The sequence below is a fragment of the Quercus lobata genome, chromosome 12 (genome assembly GCF_001633185.2).
Source record: "Quercus lobata isolate SW786 chromosome 12, ValleyOak3.0 Primary Assembly, whole genome shotgun sequence".
NCBI classification, from domain to species: domain Eukaryota; kingdom Viridiplantae; phylum Streptophyta; class Magnoliopsida; order Fagales; family Fagaceae; genus Quercus; species Quercus lobata.
This window is the reverse complement of record NC_044915.1, coordinates 33,835,593-33,851,698: the sequence shown is the minus strand read 5'-3', so window position 1 is coordinate 33,851,698 and position 16,106 is coordinate 33,835,593. Positions and strand designations below refer to the sequence as shown.

Sequence of the window (16,106 nt, the reverse complement as noted above, 5' to 3'; positions counted from 1 at the left end):
GGTCATAGAACCCAAGTCAGTGGTACTCTTCAGACTTCAGATACACAGTTAGAGGAGCTCATTGGTTCTCTTCAAGCCAGCCAGCACCACACACCCCTGTAGAAACATGGGATAGTAGAGCACCATCATCACAAGTACTGTAGTGTTAGGTTTGATTTTTTATTCATAAAACTGTGATATCGGTAGCTAACATGTGAATTCTTGTACTTTGTAGCTTACAAAACCACCTGCTACCAGAGAAGCTACTTTGAGAGGAAGGGGTGATGCAGCTAGGGCTCAGAAATGTAGAACAAGAGGTGTAAAGGCTAGCTGTGGTGGGAGAGGCAGGGGCAAGGGCATGGGCAGTAAATGAAGACTAAGTCAATACACTTTTGTTGTTATGTATTAGGATTATGTAGTGTTAGGGTTTTATGTAGTTTGTAGACAATGGCAGGATAGACAATGGCAAGACACTTTTTTATATAGTTGTTCAAACACTTTTTGTATTAATTTTTGTAAGTTTTGTAAACATTGGGCAGCTGCAACTGTTTTGGTTGTTGTACTAAATGCCTTATATTTACTGGTGGTTGATGAAAGACTATTCAATGCCACCTTAAAATATGTATACAATTTCCCAACTTAATGATAGGTGTTCAGAATTATTATTCTGATTATTGCAGTTTGTTATATGAGTTATTATTATATGAGTTTGTTTATGTGTGCAGGGTGTATGTGTTGAATAGCAGGTGTATGTGTGCATTTGTTGTCTTTTCTTGCAAGTTGACAAATTGTCATGCACTTTAAATTCACTTTCAACACAATTGTCTTCACACAATGCACTTTATGCACAAATCAACACAACTCACAACATCCAACAAAACACCAACCCAATAGCTCACAACTCACAGCTCATGAGTAACCAATTCACTTTAAACAAAAATACTAACAACATCTAACATAAATAACACTTTGTCTTAAAAAGGCTTATATTATTAAGTGGCTTCAAGCCAACATCATCTACCACCTTACATAGTTCTCATTCTCAAAAAATTCTTTCATAGTTCTATTACAATACAATTGAAGACCACCTTATATTACAACCCATTAGGTAGACTCAATTTCATCATTCCAACATTCTCACTTGAGCCAAAACATGAAAACAACATAACAAAAAAAAAAAAAAAAACCACGACAGAATTAGTGCAATTCTGCACTTTCTCTCTTGCTCTAAAGCTCTCATTGCTATCTCCTTGGCTTGAACAGAGGAAGCTCAAAACTTTCTCTCCCTTTTAGTGGCTTTTGCTATCTTGTCTTGAGCAATTTCTGCCATATGGGTAGCTTCTGCTGCTGCCTACGTAGCTTCTCTTTCCCTTTCATGTGCAAGTTGCAGCTCACTCCACAGTAAATCCAACTTTTGTTGCACCAAATGGGCAGCTTCATTCCCACGCATACAAGTGGGATTATCAATCCATTTAAAGAAAGGGCACTTGGGACCAACCTGTTCATAAATTGAATTGAACACATCACATTCCAATCTCACGTGAATAAACTAGATTAAGTAAAAAGTATACTTACCTTATCGGCTACAACTCAGAAACCTTCTCCCAAAATTATCCACTGTCAGACTTGTTCTCAATACATAAGTCTCATATGTACACATATGCCCACTAGAACCTGAGTAACTTCCACTCGAAGAAGACATTGATTATCAACTTCCTGTGAATCAAAGCTACCATCAAAACTTGAAACCCCAACTTAGAACCATAAAGCAGAAATGTCATACCTGATGATGATCTATCTTTGAATATTCAATGCCTCAAGACAACCCAAAGTCAAAACCTCACCCTCACACGAAAGCACGATTAGAAAAATCAAAACCCCAGCTAGTGGCGACTTTAGGAATTTTGTCTAGGGTGTTCCTATTCCACTTTGAAAAAATTTCGGGTTATTTCGGTCTATTTCGGGTGTTTTGGTAAATACCGGCCGAAATTCAAGATTTGGCCAACATGAAGTTTGTGCTTAAAAAAAAAAAAATTTTCTTAAAACCAAAACAAATTTGCATTCTGTGCACCAAAAATCCTCAAAAGAAAACAAAAATAAAAAGAAAAGAAATGAACAAAGGTACATGTACAATAAATTATAAGTTTATTTGAAATATTAATAAAATTATTAATTATTATTGTTTAGTTGTTTCATTAATTTGTTTGTCTTTTATAATGTATTAGTTAATTAAATTATTAATTATTGGTGTTTAGTTGCTTCATTATTTTATTTTATTTTATTTTTGGGTGCATTAACACACACTACACTTCCCCAATTCAAATAATCCGACCTTGACCCCACACCACCCGGCCCCATCTACCCCCACTCAATAGACAAGATTCACATGAGAGGAGCATAAATTCACAAATCACAATACTGTCAATACAAAATAAAAAAATAAATAAATAAAAAGACACTAACCAACACCTGACCAACATAATAGTGACACACCAACAGAGAAAGTCAAAAAAAAAAAAAAAAAGTGCAAATAAATCGAATAAGGGTAAAAAGACGCTCACCAACACCTGACCAACAAACAGGGGCAAATAAATTCAATAAGAAAGACTTAAAGAGAGAGAATCAGTTCAAAAAGAAAGAGAGCTCTCTCTCTCTCTCTCAGTCTCAGATGAGCACCACAGTCCACAACAAAACGCCAAAACCCTAAGACTAAGAGAGAAAAGAGAGAGAGAAGTACAGTGTAAAATACCTTAAGGCGTTGCAAGCTCTGATCTGATCGGCGCCGCATACACTGAGCTCTCTCTCTCAGTCGGCGTTGCAAGCTCTGATCTGATTGGACTGATCTCCAATGGCCGATCCAAGCTCTGTTGCTCGAGTTTCAGGCGGAGGCTTCGTCGCCGCGTCGCGCCTATGTGCTTGATGATGAGGTTTCAGGCAGAGGCGTTGTCCTTGATGAGGTTTTCTTCTTTAGGGTTTCTGATTTTAGATTTGCTTTAGCTTTATCATTTGAAGATTGAGGTATTAGCATTGGGTTTTGGTTTTGGTATTTTTTTTTTTTTTTTTGAGAATATGTTTGGGTTAGGCTTTGGGTATTTGTTTAGGATTGATGTTGGGCATTTTTTTTTTTTTTTGGGCTTGTTGTGTAAAATCCAAACAAATTTGTTCTGTAAAATCATAAGGTGTTATAATTTTTTTTTTTGGGGGGGGGGGGGGGTTGAAAGCTATACGTTTGGATTTGGCCGGCATAAGATTTTTTTTTTTTTTTTTTAGATTTTAGTTCAAAATTTTTATGCCTTGTTTGGCATAAAATTTTTTGAGAGTGTTCTTGATTTTTGCTTGAGGGTGTTCCTATTTTATATTTTAAGGGTAAACAAATAAAAAAATAAATAAATTATTATATATATATATATATATATATATAAAATTTCAGGTCAGGGTGTTCCTGGGAACACCCTGACCTCAACGTGGCGTCGCCACTGACCCCAACTCAGTAAAAGGGATTTTCATGTTTCTAGGGCTCGCGAGGAAAAGAGAGTGAGTTCGTGTTGTTTGATCCGTGTTATGTTCTAATTTAGAAAAAAAATGTGTTTTTCTAACATCTGAGGGTGAGGTGGGTAACGGGAGGGAGGGGGGTGGTAACAGATTGAAGTACAGGTGGGAAAGGCGCAAACGGGCCAAACCTCAGTTGGGTTTACTGTAATTATCCCTTTCTAATATTATTTTTCATCTCAATCTCTCTACAAATACAAATATATCATTCTATTATTTTTGGGTGTATTTGATTGATATTTATCCATTTTTTAGGTGGTTCATATTCCTTTAAATGATGTTATAGTGCGTTATGTTTTCCTAATTTGGGTTTTTAGTTTTAGATTTTGGATTATGCTATTTTTTTCAACAACTTGATTTTCTTTTTAGAATTTTCTCCTCTAGAATATCTAGAATACAACTAAACTTTTTAACTAAGTATTAGCTCAAACAAAAATTTAATCAAAACAATAAGAAGGAGAGAGAGACTTGTGATAGAAAACTCAATTCAATTCAAATGGTCTTCTTCATATCCAAATTCAATTTCTTCATATAGCCAAGCATATATCTTTGTGGAATTTCTCACATCGAATTGGTCTTCGTGAATTTTGAGGCTTTGTCTAAACTTGGATAATCTTTCAACCTAGTCTTTTTTTTGGTTGTCTATAGCCACCTTTGATTTAATTTTCTTTCCATTGACATCAAAATTCTACAATTTTGGCAAAAAGTCTTACAGCAAAGACATCCCATAATAATATCTAAATTTGTTACAATACCAACAAAAACTTGATTTTCAACAACTTGATTTTCTTTTTAGAATTTTCTCCTTTAGAATATCTAGAATACAACTAAACTTTTTAGCTAAGTATTAGCTCCAAAAAAAAAAAAAAATTAATCAAAACAGTAAGAAGGAGAGAGAGACTTGTGATAGAAAACTCAATTCAATTCAAATGGCCTTCCTCATATCCAAATTCAATTTCTTCATATATCCAAGCATACATCTTTGTGGAATTTCTCACATTGAATTGGTCTTCGTGAATTTGGAGGCTTTGTCGAAACTTGGATAATCTTTCAACCTAGTCTTTTTTTTGGTTGTCGATAGCTACCTTTGATTTAATTTTCTTTCCATTGACATCAAAATTCTACAATTTTGGCAAAAAGTCTTACAGCCAAGACATCCCATAATAATATCTAAATTTGTTACAATACCAACAAAAACTTGATTTTCAACAACTTGACTTTCTTTTTAGAATTTTCTCCTCTAGAATATCTAGAATACAACTAAACTTTTTAACTAAGTATTAGCTCAAATAAAAATTTAACCAAAACAATAAGAAGGAGAGAGACACTTGTGATAGAAAACTCAATTCAATTCAAATGGTCTTTGTCAGTTTTTAGACCCCTTAAACAATTGATTAAACTTAGGTAATTTGCCAAGTTGTTACTTAGTCCAATTAAACAAGTCTAGGTTATCACAATAATAAAGATCAAATCATACAAAGCAGCGGAAAATAAATAAGACAATGATATGATCACTTAGGAAATCAAACCGGTAAAAACCTGGGGAGGATTTGACCTAGCTATCCTTAAGGTAAACTTGAATCCACTATCTTGAAAGAATCGAAGTTCATACAAAAGGACTTACAAGCACCCCCGCTTGACTTCCTAATGCTACCAACCAGTAGAACTTACTGACACGACCACGTGCAAGCTCCGAATCCACGGACTTCTTCTTTCTTGGATTCCCACCAGCTACAAGCACCCCCGCTTGTGTATTCTTTAAGCTTTAATGGCAGCAACTGAATTGATCATCAAGGTGTAGAAAAATATCTCCTCCTTGAAAACCCTAAGTTTGTGTAAAGGAAAGCTCCTCTAAATCTCACAAGAGATTTACATAAACCGCAATATGAGCAACACTAAAACGTGACTAGGGTTTTCCTTTTATACTTAGGACAAATAAGAAATCCTAAAAACGTTTTAAAACAAATAGGGCTGAGTTGGACGAATCTGCAGAAAAGCAATTTGCCCGAGCTTCGATCGGTCGAGCCTAAGCTTCGATCGATCGAGCCAGGCCGAAAGCCACAGTGCTTCTTGCTTTAAACTTGATTCCAACTTTACATTGACATACAACTTTGAGCTAGCTTTAAACACTTCTAAACACATTGTTTTGATCATGGTTTGCCAACAATACAAATTAGAGTTCTAAATACATAAAATCCTAAACTTTAGAACCTAACAGTCTTCATCATATCCAAATTCAATTTCTTCATATAGCCAAGCATACATCTTTGTGGAATTTCTCACATCCAATTGGTCTTTGTGGATTTTGAGGCTTTGTCCAAACTTGGATAATCTTTCACCCTAGTCTTTTTTTTTTGGTTGTCTATTGCTACCTTTGATTTAATTTTCTTTTCATTGACATCAAAATTCTACAATTTTCGCAAAAAGTCTTACAGCAAAGGCATCCCATAATAATATCTAAATTTGTTACAATACCAACAAAAAAAAGTAACATATCTTGTACTAAGTTATGCATCTACATTCATGTCACAACTAATATGTACGTACAATAGAATTGATTTATGCTACACATATACAAAGAGAATTATTTATCCATAATGGAGAGTGCATCACACAAATTCACATAAGAGGGTATAACATCAGTGGAAAAAAAAAATCATCCATGATTAACGACCACATAAACTATAGTAGTGAGACCCTAATGTGATTCTTTTAATCTATTCCTCACCATGGCTTTGAGACTTTTTTGGTTGGTTTATGGGAACCAATGTTGTTGGCACCTGAGATCTCCGATGGCACGTCACTAACAAAATTAATTTAGAAAAAAAAAAAAAAAAAAAAAAAAAACACCTTCACTTGAAAGGACTTTCCAAATTTGCAAGAGTGAGGTAGAGTAATTGCAAATATATATAGACAAAAAATTAGTAGTTTGTTTTTTTTTTTTTTTTTTTTTTTTTGGAATTCTAATAGAGTAGCAATTAACAGTTTTCATAACTGCTTGATTGGGAGAGGGAGAGTCATAAAGTTGAAGGAAGTTTGAATCATTACCAAATTGGATTTGGTGGAATAATAAATGGAAAATTGAAAAGTTAGGAAACGTTAATTAAGAGATGATTTTTTTTTTTTTTTTTTTTTTGATGTGATTGGGAAAATGTTAATTTGCCAAAGGAATGAAAAGAAAAAGAAAAAACAAAAGTTAATGGGGTTGATGACGAAGCTGCTAATGTGGTTCAACAGGAGCGTAGCAACAATAAATGCTACGCTTCAGCTTTTAGATAGATATAGATGATTAACAACCACATAAACTATGGTAGTAAGACCCCATTGCGATTCTTTCAATGTATTCTTCACCATGGCTTTGAGATTTTTTTGGTTGGTTTATGGGAACCAATGTTGTTGGCACTTGAGATCTCCAATGGCACATCACTAACAACATTAATTCAGAAAACTTGAATAATATGGGGGAGAAAAAACCTTCACTTTAGAGGGACTTTCCAAATTTGTAGGAGTGAGGTAGATATATACGTAGACAAAAAATCAGCTGTCTTTTTTTTTTTTTTGGAATTCTAATAAAGTAGCAATTGAATAGTTTTCATAACTGCTTGATTGGGGAGAGAGAGAGTCATAAAGTTGAAGGAAGTTTGAATCATTATCAAATTGGGTTTGATGGAATAATAAATGGAAAGTTGAAAAGTTAGGAAATGTTAATTAAGAGATGACTTTTTTTTTTCTTTTATATATATATATATATATATATATATACACACACACATATATATGATTGGGAAAATGTTAATTTGCAAAAGGAAGGAAAATAAAAGGAAAAAAAAGAAAGTTAGTGGGGCCGATAATATGGCCGCTGATGTGGCTCAACAGGAGCATAGCAACAATGCTTCAGTTGTTGTTGTTGTTGTTGTTGTTGTTTTTTTTTTTTTTTTTTTTTTTTTTTTTTTTTTTTGAGATAGTTTGAATAATGGCAAGTCCATCACACCTATGAAGTTCAGGACTTGTGGATTCGAATAATGGCAAGTCCCATTAGTGCTCAGATGGTTCCGCATCATAAGGCAATGCAAGTTGATTAAGTGGTGAGGCGACAGTGAACGCACCTACTTCATCCAAATGATTTTGGCCAGTAAGACTCAAATTTTAAAAAATAACTAGATCATTGATTCTAATAAGAGATACAGCAAAGGGTCCAATTCAGATCCAGTTTGGATTTTAAAAAGGGTACAAGTAGCATAACACATTTTACATTGTACAAAGGACTTCGGAAAAAAAAAAAAAATACAAACACATTTTACACTATATTGAGAGAAGAAGTTGAACTTGGAGGGATTGGGTTATATATCTAATGTCCCTTCCAACATTAGCATACCTTCTTGATTGTAGGATGAAGTGATGGATCGTCAAGAATATACGAAAGTCCCACTTTAACCATTCTCTCCAATTGTCTTTTGTCAACCTCCTTACCACTCACTAGTTTGCCTGGCTCATGAGCCTCAAAGCAATGATATGCACATTCTTCAAGAATAGCTTCTTCTTCAAGAATTTTCCAGTCCACATTCTTTCTATAACATATAAGCTCCAACAACACAATTCTGAAACTATATACATCTACTTTGACTATAACTAGTTGATTTCAATGCCACTCTAGTTTGCACCAGTGGAATTGATATCCATCATCATCAAGACATAGTAACACATTGACATTATTGTCTTGTCCATCTATAATAATAGCCCAACAATGATATTCAGGCTTTAATTCTGATACTACCAATGGGTACTGCACGAGGTTTTCATATGTATTTTGCATTACTAGTTGAATACTCCTGTCAATTGGTTAGATTCTAAAACACTCGAACACAACCTTGTCCAGTTGAGAGACACTGACCCTGTAAGATTGTATTGGTTGGGTTGTGACTCAAAACTTTGCCATATAATCTCCTTATTAGTTTTATAAAACAAACTTTCCTGGATTAAGCATTGATGCTGATGTTGCACGTTCAGATGGAGTGGCAATGTACATCTTTTTGCCTTGTGCTGATTGCATCATGAGTTTACCATCACTAGTGAAATTCAATGTAACATCACATCAGTGAGAGCCAGAGGATTGTTTTGGTTATGAAGAATAGTCTTTATACCTCAGCCCCAGCAGCGAGCCCAGTAATGAGCCCAGTACCAGTGAGGAGCCCAGAAACACAGGCAAGCCTAGAAATGATCAAACGCACCGTCGTATCACTTAAAATCACTCTGTTTACAGTCACACCAAAACGCATCGTTTCATTTATGTTTTCAGTTATTAGCTTTAATTCTCACAATGTGTATCAGGTGGTTAGTTTGTTAAGTCTGTTACAACAACTCCACTTATCTCGCTAAGCTCTCTCCCTCTCTCTGTGGTTATATAAACAGAGTTAGTCTTAATGATGAAATTAAGCTAGCCATTTATGCAATACAAGACTCTTTCCATTTTATGGTTTTCTTTCAACTTGGCTGTCTTTTCAGGAATCCCAGGAAGAAAAACTCCAATAACATGATAGACCAGAGCGTGACAACCATGAAGAATTGGTGGTAGGTGTTAAATAAGAGCCTGTCTTTTCAGTTCTCCTTGTTGGGCTTCAGCAGTGAAAATTGCTGAGATAAGAAGAAAAAGCAAGATATATAGTTGCCATCATTGGACAATAGCTAGCTCTATATCTTTGGCTTCCTTTCAGTCTGGTTTCAAATGGAAAATCAATAATACTAACATTTAGGAATTAATCATTCAATCCACCTCCAAATATAGTAAATAAATGGCTATCTCAATCTACATACCTTGTCCTGCACAAAGTGCCAAGTTACGGTGTTGTAAAGAGAAAAAAATTAGAACTCTTTGGAATGAAAGAGAATCATTCACTTGAGTGAATATTTTTCTGCGAATTGAAAAGTCACCGCTTTTGTATGTTCTAATAATCTGCATAGTAATTGTAATAGAACAGACAGTAATGGTCCTCCTAGAAGGTCAAGAGTGTCTGAATCCAGGGCGTAAAGTAATGAGATACTAGTAGACATCATCGGGCTTAGAGTTGAAATTGCTTGAAATTTGGCAGGTTTAACGGAAACGGTCTTTTAATCAAGAGTCTTCGTTTTGTAATGAGGTGTGCCTTAATTTTAACAAATTCCTTTGTTTAGGTTTTGAAAATAGTGATTTTGCTGTTTTTAGTAATTTTTATTTCTTTAATAAATTTTTGTTTAAAAGTCAGAATAAAGTCCCGCTTGTTTTGAAACGACCTTTAAGGTCAATAGTTTATGATTTTACATTTAATTCATTTATTTTTTCACTTTCGATAAAATTCGGTATTTTGCTACATGATCTCGTAATTAGTGCAAATCAAGGTTTTGAAAGTTTTCCTAGTCGTTCTAGGGTTTTATCTTTTCAATATTTATATGTTTTGTAGCATCTAGAGGCAAGGCAGATTATTTATATATATATCTAAAAGTTAAACTGTAGCATTTATTGTTTTTACACTCCTATTGAGCCACCTCATCCGCCTCGTCAATGACCACATAATTAATCTTTTTCATATTTATTTTTTTCATTTAATTTCTTACAATATTAAATATATATATAAATATAAATATAAATATAAATATATATAAATATATATATATTAGCTTTGCAAATTCATTTTAAAGTGGTTTTAACTTTACATATTCATCTACTTTAATTTTGATGTTATAACTAAATAATAAATCAATGGAAAATCAATACAAAAGTGTTGTCTATGTATATTCCTCTTGGGTGGTTTTTACTTTAAATATTATTTTGCCCCTTAATCTTCCTTTATTTTGTCTTTTCTTATTCTCATCCTCTTACTATAAATTTGTCATTCTCTCATTCTATTCATATTTTTAACATACAAAAAATGTTATTTCTCTCTCTCTCTCTCTCTCAATTTTTTTTTTTCATTTTTTTGGGTTATTTTATTTTATTTTTCTTGCATCTCTACCTTAGATTGATGAATATTTGTGTTTTTTAGAATCTACTTTTGGTTGTTTAAAACTGAAAAATGAAATCAATGAGTAATATATACTTTCTTTTTAAATGAACTCTACTTTTCATTTTTTTGGATTATTTTATTTATTTTTCTTGCATCTCTACCATAGATTGATGAATACATGTGTTTTTTAGAACTCTACTTTTGGTTGTTTATAACTGAAAAATGAAATCAATGAGTAATATTTTAAATTAAAAAAAAAAAAATTGTCTATACAAAGGTATTCACAGGTCTTGCTTAATTATTGATGGTAGAAACTAATAACTATCCATAGGAGAGTTTCCTACTAGAGGTTTGTAACCCTCATTTTCATATTATTGACTAATTCATATGTGTTCCTTAATGTGAGTATTTTTTATCATTTTATTTACTAAACTAAATACTTTTAATGAATAGTGTTTGTTGTTGATCTGATTTGGGGAAAAATTCATATTATTATTTGTCATATTTTGTGTTGCTGTTAGGTATTAGTTTATTTGGAAAACAACAGGATGATCCGGATAAACTGATGAAGAACAGTTAGTGTGGGATGTCTGAGGACTGAAGAGGATTAAAACAAGAAAACATCTCGTACAATCCCTCCCGTGGAGGAATATCCACCCCAAGGACTTCACCTACCTGAGGATGTGAGGGGAGACAGGACAAAGAGCTTGAGGAGAAGAGGAAGGACCATATGGGGGGAAGATATGGTGGGAGGAAGTTTCCTGGAACGACATACTTTCCCCCTCCGCATTGAATGCCCTGCAACAATCTTATCAGTTGCATTATGAGGAAATGACACATGAATAGTAACTTCATAGCTAGCAACCCATTCTACCACCTTTAGCAGAACTTTGATGGGACAAGTGTTCTAAGAAAAGTCTTGAGGCATACAAATGGAGGTCTAGGATGCAAGGTGGAAGGATATATAAGGGAAGGAAACCTCCCAGTTAAAGGGATGAACATTTTTCTCTAAGAAATAGATTAACTGGGAAGTGAACAGTGCATTGCATAGCGTGAAACTTGTATCAATCATATATAAGAAACTAAACCTTGAACCTGCTCGAGGAGAGCATTGTTCTCAATCATTACTTGCATTACACCTCTCTGTTACTCTGGCCTCTTCGGCCTTAGACTTGAACTTAGCTAAGAATTACATTTGAATTGTTTTCCCACTCTCTTTAGAAATTCTATTGTTTGAGCTTGGTTTGAAGGACAAGGCACCACTGTTCTTAGTGGGCTTAGGCCATCAATTTCTGAGTACTCACAATTAGTGTAGTTGAAGACAATGATCTTTATGCAATTTCCTTTCATTGTTTGTAAATATTTTGTTTAACAAATTAATTAGTAGCAAATTGTTATGTTTTTGTTATATGATGTTCTTAGATGTTTGAGTAATTGTTTTAAGCATTTACAAATATTTTATATTGTTCTTTATCTTCCTTATTTCATTAGTGTATTCTTTGAGATTTTTAAGAAAAAAAATTCAAATTTGTGGTAAAATTATTTATTTATCACATGTTAGATTAGATGATAGATTAGATTATGACAACAATAACACAATACTTCTCCTTTTTCCCAAAATTTTTTTCTACTTTTTTCCCCGTTGAAATTGTACTCTTGATCAGATGTCTATTGTTTCCTCTAGTAGTTTCTAGATCTATTATCTTGTGGATTTAAGAGATCCATTGTGGATTAGAAAATTTTGACCAAAAACTAATAATTTAGTTTCTGTTATATCAAAGAAAATATGGTGTACACTTTCTTCAAGCTTCCGCATCATCAGTTGCGGAAGAATGACAAAAGTTATTCACTTGACTTAAGTTATTCAGTAGACTAAAAAGTTATTCACTTGACTTAAGAATGACAAAAGTTATTCAGTAGACTAAAAAGTCTTTGCATGTGTATATTCTAAGCCTCTCCACTTGTCTGCCAATGAATAATTAATGTTCGATAGGACCATACGGGTCAACACCAGCAACACGGTAGATTTATAATTTCTGAGTCAGTCCCAACCACCATTCTGGCCAACTCTAGCAACACAGCTGTCATGATGTTTAAGACTACCCGCCAATAATTTAGATTCAACATTGTCGCCTTGGTCGTGTAGGAAACTGTAGAATTTTTTATATTGTTCGAGACCAAATCAAGGCATATCTTGTCAGAGAAAATCATTGGATTGGAATAAACCAAGAAATTGTTTGATAGAGGAATTTGTAGAATTGAAGAAATCAATTCAAAATTCAAAATTTTAATTGATTTGTGTATGTAACTCCCATTATAAAGTAGGTTATACATTAATATATCAGTATTAAAGTGAATAAAAAACATATAACTAGCCTTTTAAGCTCTTACTCGATGAATATAAGCCAAGTGAATGAACCAGGTAAACCTTCATGATCTATCTTATTAATTAGAAATGGAGACAGATTATTGTCTATAGGATAATAATAAAATGTTGTCAAATTAATATTATTTTTTTTTTGGGGAGATTTTCAAATTAATATTATTGTATTCACTTTTATAATAAATCTTTTATAGCTGTAAATCATTCTTTTTGGTAATAAGTAGTTCTATTTGATATAGACAAAACACTATGGCTTCCTATATTCAGAGTAGCCCATAACAAAAGCAAGAGACTGCAAATACTTTTAACTAACAAATTATAGTTTTGTAAATCCCATAAACAAAATTTGGGTTCAAATGCCCCCTTTGGCCCTCCCCTACTTGTATCTTAAGGAAAAAATAAAAAATAAAGCATTTGATTTTTATCTTTTTAGGAACATTTTTTTTCTCCTCTCTCAACGGAAGTATGCGGAGTCATTCCCTCGCTCAAGCCAAGGGCCACTGACATATACATATATTTAATAGCATTTGAAGTTGAGATAGTCCGATATCCAATAATACTATGGGCGTGTAGCACAAAGAATCTTAACAATATTGTTGTGCCAATTATTCTTGCAAACCATCCCATATTTGGGTTTTGAAGTACAACCACATTTTGCCATTGGCCTTAAAAGACTAGCTGAGTACTAACACTTGTTTAATGAAGGAACATATCCAGCTCAAATCCCCTCTATAACATTTCCTAAGAAAAAAAAATTACAAACACATTTTATACGGTACTAAGAAAAGAAGTTGGACTTGGAGGGATTGGGACATCTACAGTCCCTTCCAGCATTAGCAGAACCTTTTTCATTGAAGGACGAAGAGATGGCTCATCAAGAATGCACCAAAGTCCCACTTTAACTATTCTCTCCAATTGCCTTTTGTCAACATCCTTACCACTAACTAGTTTATCTAGCTCATGAGCCTCAAAGCAAGAGTATGCCCATTCTTCAAGAATAGCTTCTTCTTCAGGAAAACTCCAATCCACACTCTTTCTACAACATATAAGCTCCAACAGAACAATTCCGAAGCTGTATACATCTGCTTTAACTGTCACTGGTTGGTTTCGATGCCATTCTGGTGCAACATACCCTTTTGTTCCTCGGATACCTGTAAAGGTATTGGTTTGGTCTGGCTTTAGTAGCTTTGCCAATCCAAAATCAGAGATTTTTGGGCACCTATATTCATCCATGAGTATGTTTTGAGGCTTTATGTCACAATGAATGATTTGTGACTCGCACTCTTCATGGAGATAAAGAATTCCCTTTGCTATGTTGCGAGCAATTTCTATTCTTTCATCCCAACAAAGTTTTTTTTTCAGGATTGAAGAGTATATCTGCAAGTGAGCCATTGCTCATGTACTCATATACCAAAAGCCTATTCTCTCCATCATGACAATACCCAAGCAGACGGACAAGGTTCTTGTGGTGTGTTCTTCCAATAACTTTCATCTCGGTTTGAAACTCTCTCTCCCCCTCAGTCAACACTTTCTCTAGTCTTTTGACGGCTACGATCTTCTGACCATTCCATATTGTTCCCTTGTAAACAGTCCCAAATGATCCTCTACCCAGCTCTTCCTTGAAACCATTAGTCATTTTCTCAAGATCAGAATAAGTAAATGATCTTGGAGAAACATCCATGGTTAAATCAACATTTCCACTATTAGAGAGCCTTCTATATGCTCGGACTCGATTTTTATAAATTGCAATTGCAGAAATCACTGACATAATAAGTCCAAAAGCACCAAGTGAGATGCCCAGAATCATTATGCCCTTCTGAGAATATTTTTCACGTCCCAAGGGCTCAATTTTATTTATGGTGGAAGTAGATATAGCTTCCTTGATGAATGCAATGTTATCATCACTTAGTACCCTTTTTCCATATCTCAATGGAAGCTTTTGCTTTCGACAAACTCCATCTTTGTATGTAGCGGCTTCACAATTACAATCCTTCAAACATGCTGCTTCACAATCGTCTTTGGTCAATATTGTTAGGGAAGAAAAAGAATTATCTTCCCATACAGTATTAGGTACTGCTTGCATGATATATTTCATACTTACATCTTTGCTCTTGCAACTTTCTGCAGTGAAATTCCTTTCACAACCTGAGCTCCAATTTCCCTCGATAACACTTGCAAAACCTGGAAGACACAAGCAATTAGCATCCTGATCTATCATAGTGCAAAACCCATTGAGACCACACAGGCCCTTAGGGTCACACTTATTATCGGAAGATGACCATATGACTGAGAAATTCCCATTCTTATGCAAATTGTGTGAGAATAGCCTGAAGATCCCGTCGACATCAATTCGCATAAAATACACTACATCTTTTGTTGGATATCCGCCATGAGTCAGATTATTTAAGATTGTGCCGGTGGAATTGAGCAAGTAAAGATGACCATCATCATCCAGACATAGTGAAACATTACTGCCTTTTCCATCTGTTCCAGAAGCCCAATAAGCATATTCACTCGTATCTGCGGTTTGCACTGGGTACTGCACAAGGTTTCCATCCGTCTGCATTTTCAGGCGAAATATTCCTGTCGATTGATCAGATTCTGAAACACTTGAAAACAACTCTTTGCCAGCTGTGAGTCGCTGACCTTGTAAGAGGGTATTCGTTGGGGATTCAAAACTTTGCCATATAATCTTCTTATCCGAATTATAGAGAACAAAGTTTCCCGAATCAAGCATTGATGCTGATGCTGCACGTTCAGGAGGATTGGCAATGGCCGTCTCTTCGCCTTGTGCTGATTGCATGATGAGTCTACCATCACTAGTGAAATTCAATGTAACACTAGCGAGAGCTGGAAGTTTGTCTCGGATGGCTGTCCAGACTACTGTCTTTTCAGGAATCCCAGCCAAAAAAACTCCAACAGCATAGCCATTGGCTTGTTGGTAGAAGCCAAAGGCATAGAAACCAGATTGTGACTGCCATGAAGACTTGGAGGTAGGTGTTAAAGAAGAGCCAAGGTTTACAATGGATTCCCCTTTTTGAGCTTCTGTAGTGATAATTGCTGAGAGAAAAATAAAAAACAAGAGACTTGCCATTGCTAGAAAATAGCTAGTTCTCTCTGTTATTTTTTCACTCTGTTTGCAAATGAAATTTGACTAACACAGCTCCATATATAGTCAATAAAAAACAAGAGACTTGCCATTGCCGAGTTATGATGTT

General features: G+C 34.4%; 1 pseudogene across 1 annotated transcript; it reads right to left on the bottom strand.

The window, feature by feature from the left end:
* Positions 1 to 13,263: 13,263 nt before the first annotated feature.
* On the bottom strand, positions 13,264 to 16,106 carry LOC115971007 (annotated as a pseudogene). Its single transcript, XR_004087193.1, has one exon. The product of XR_004087193.1 is annotated as a G-type lectin S-receptor-like serine/threonine-protein kinase LECRK3 (transcript).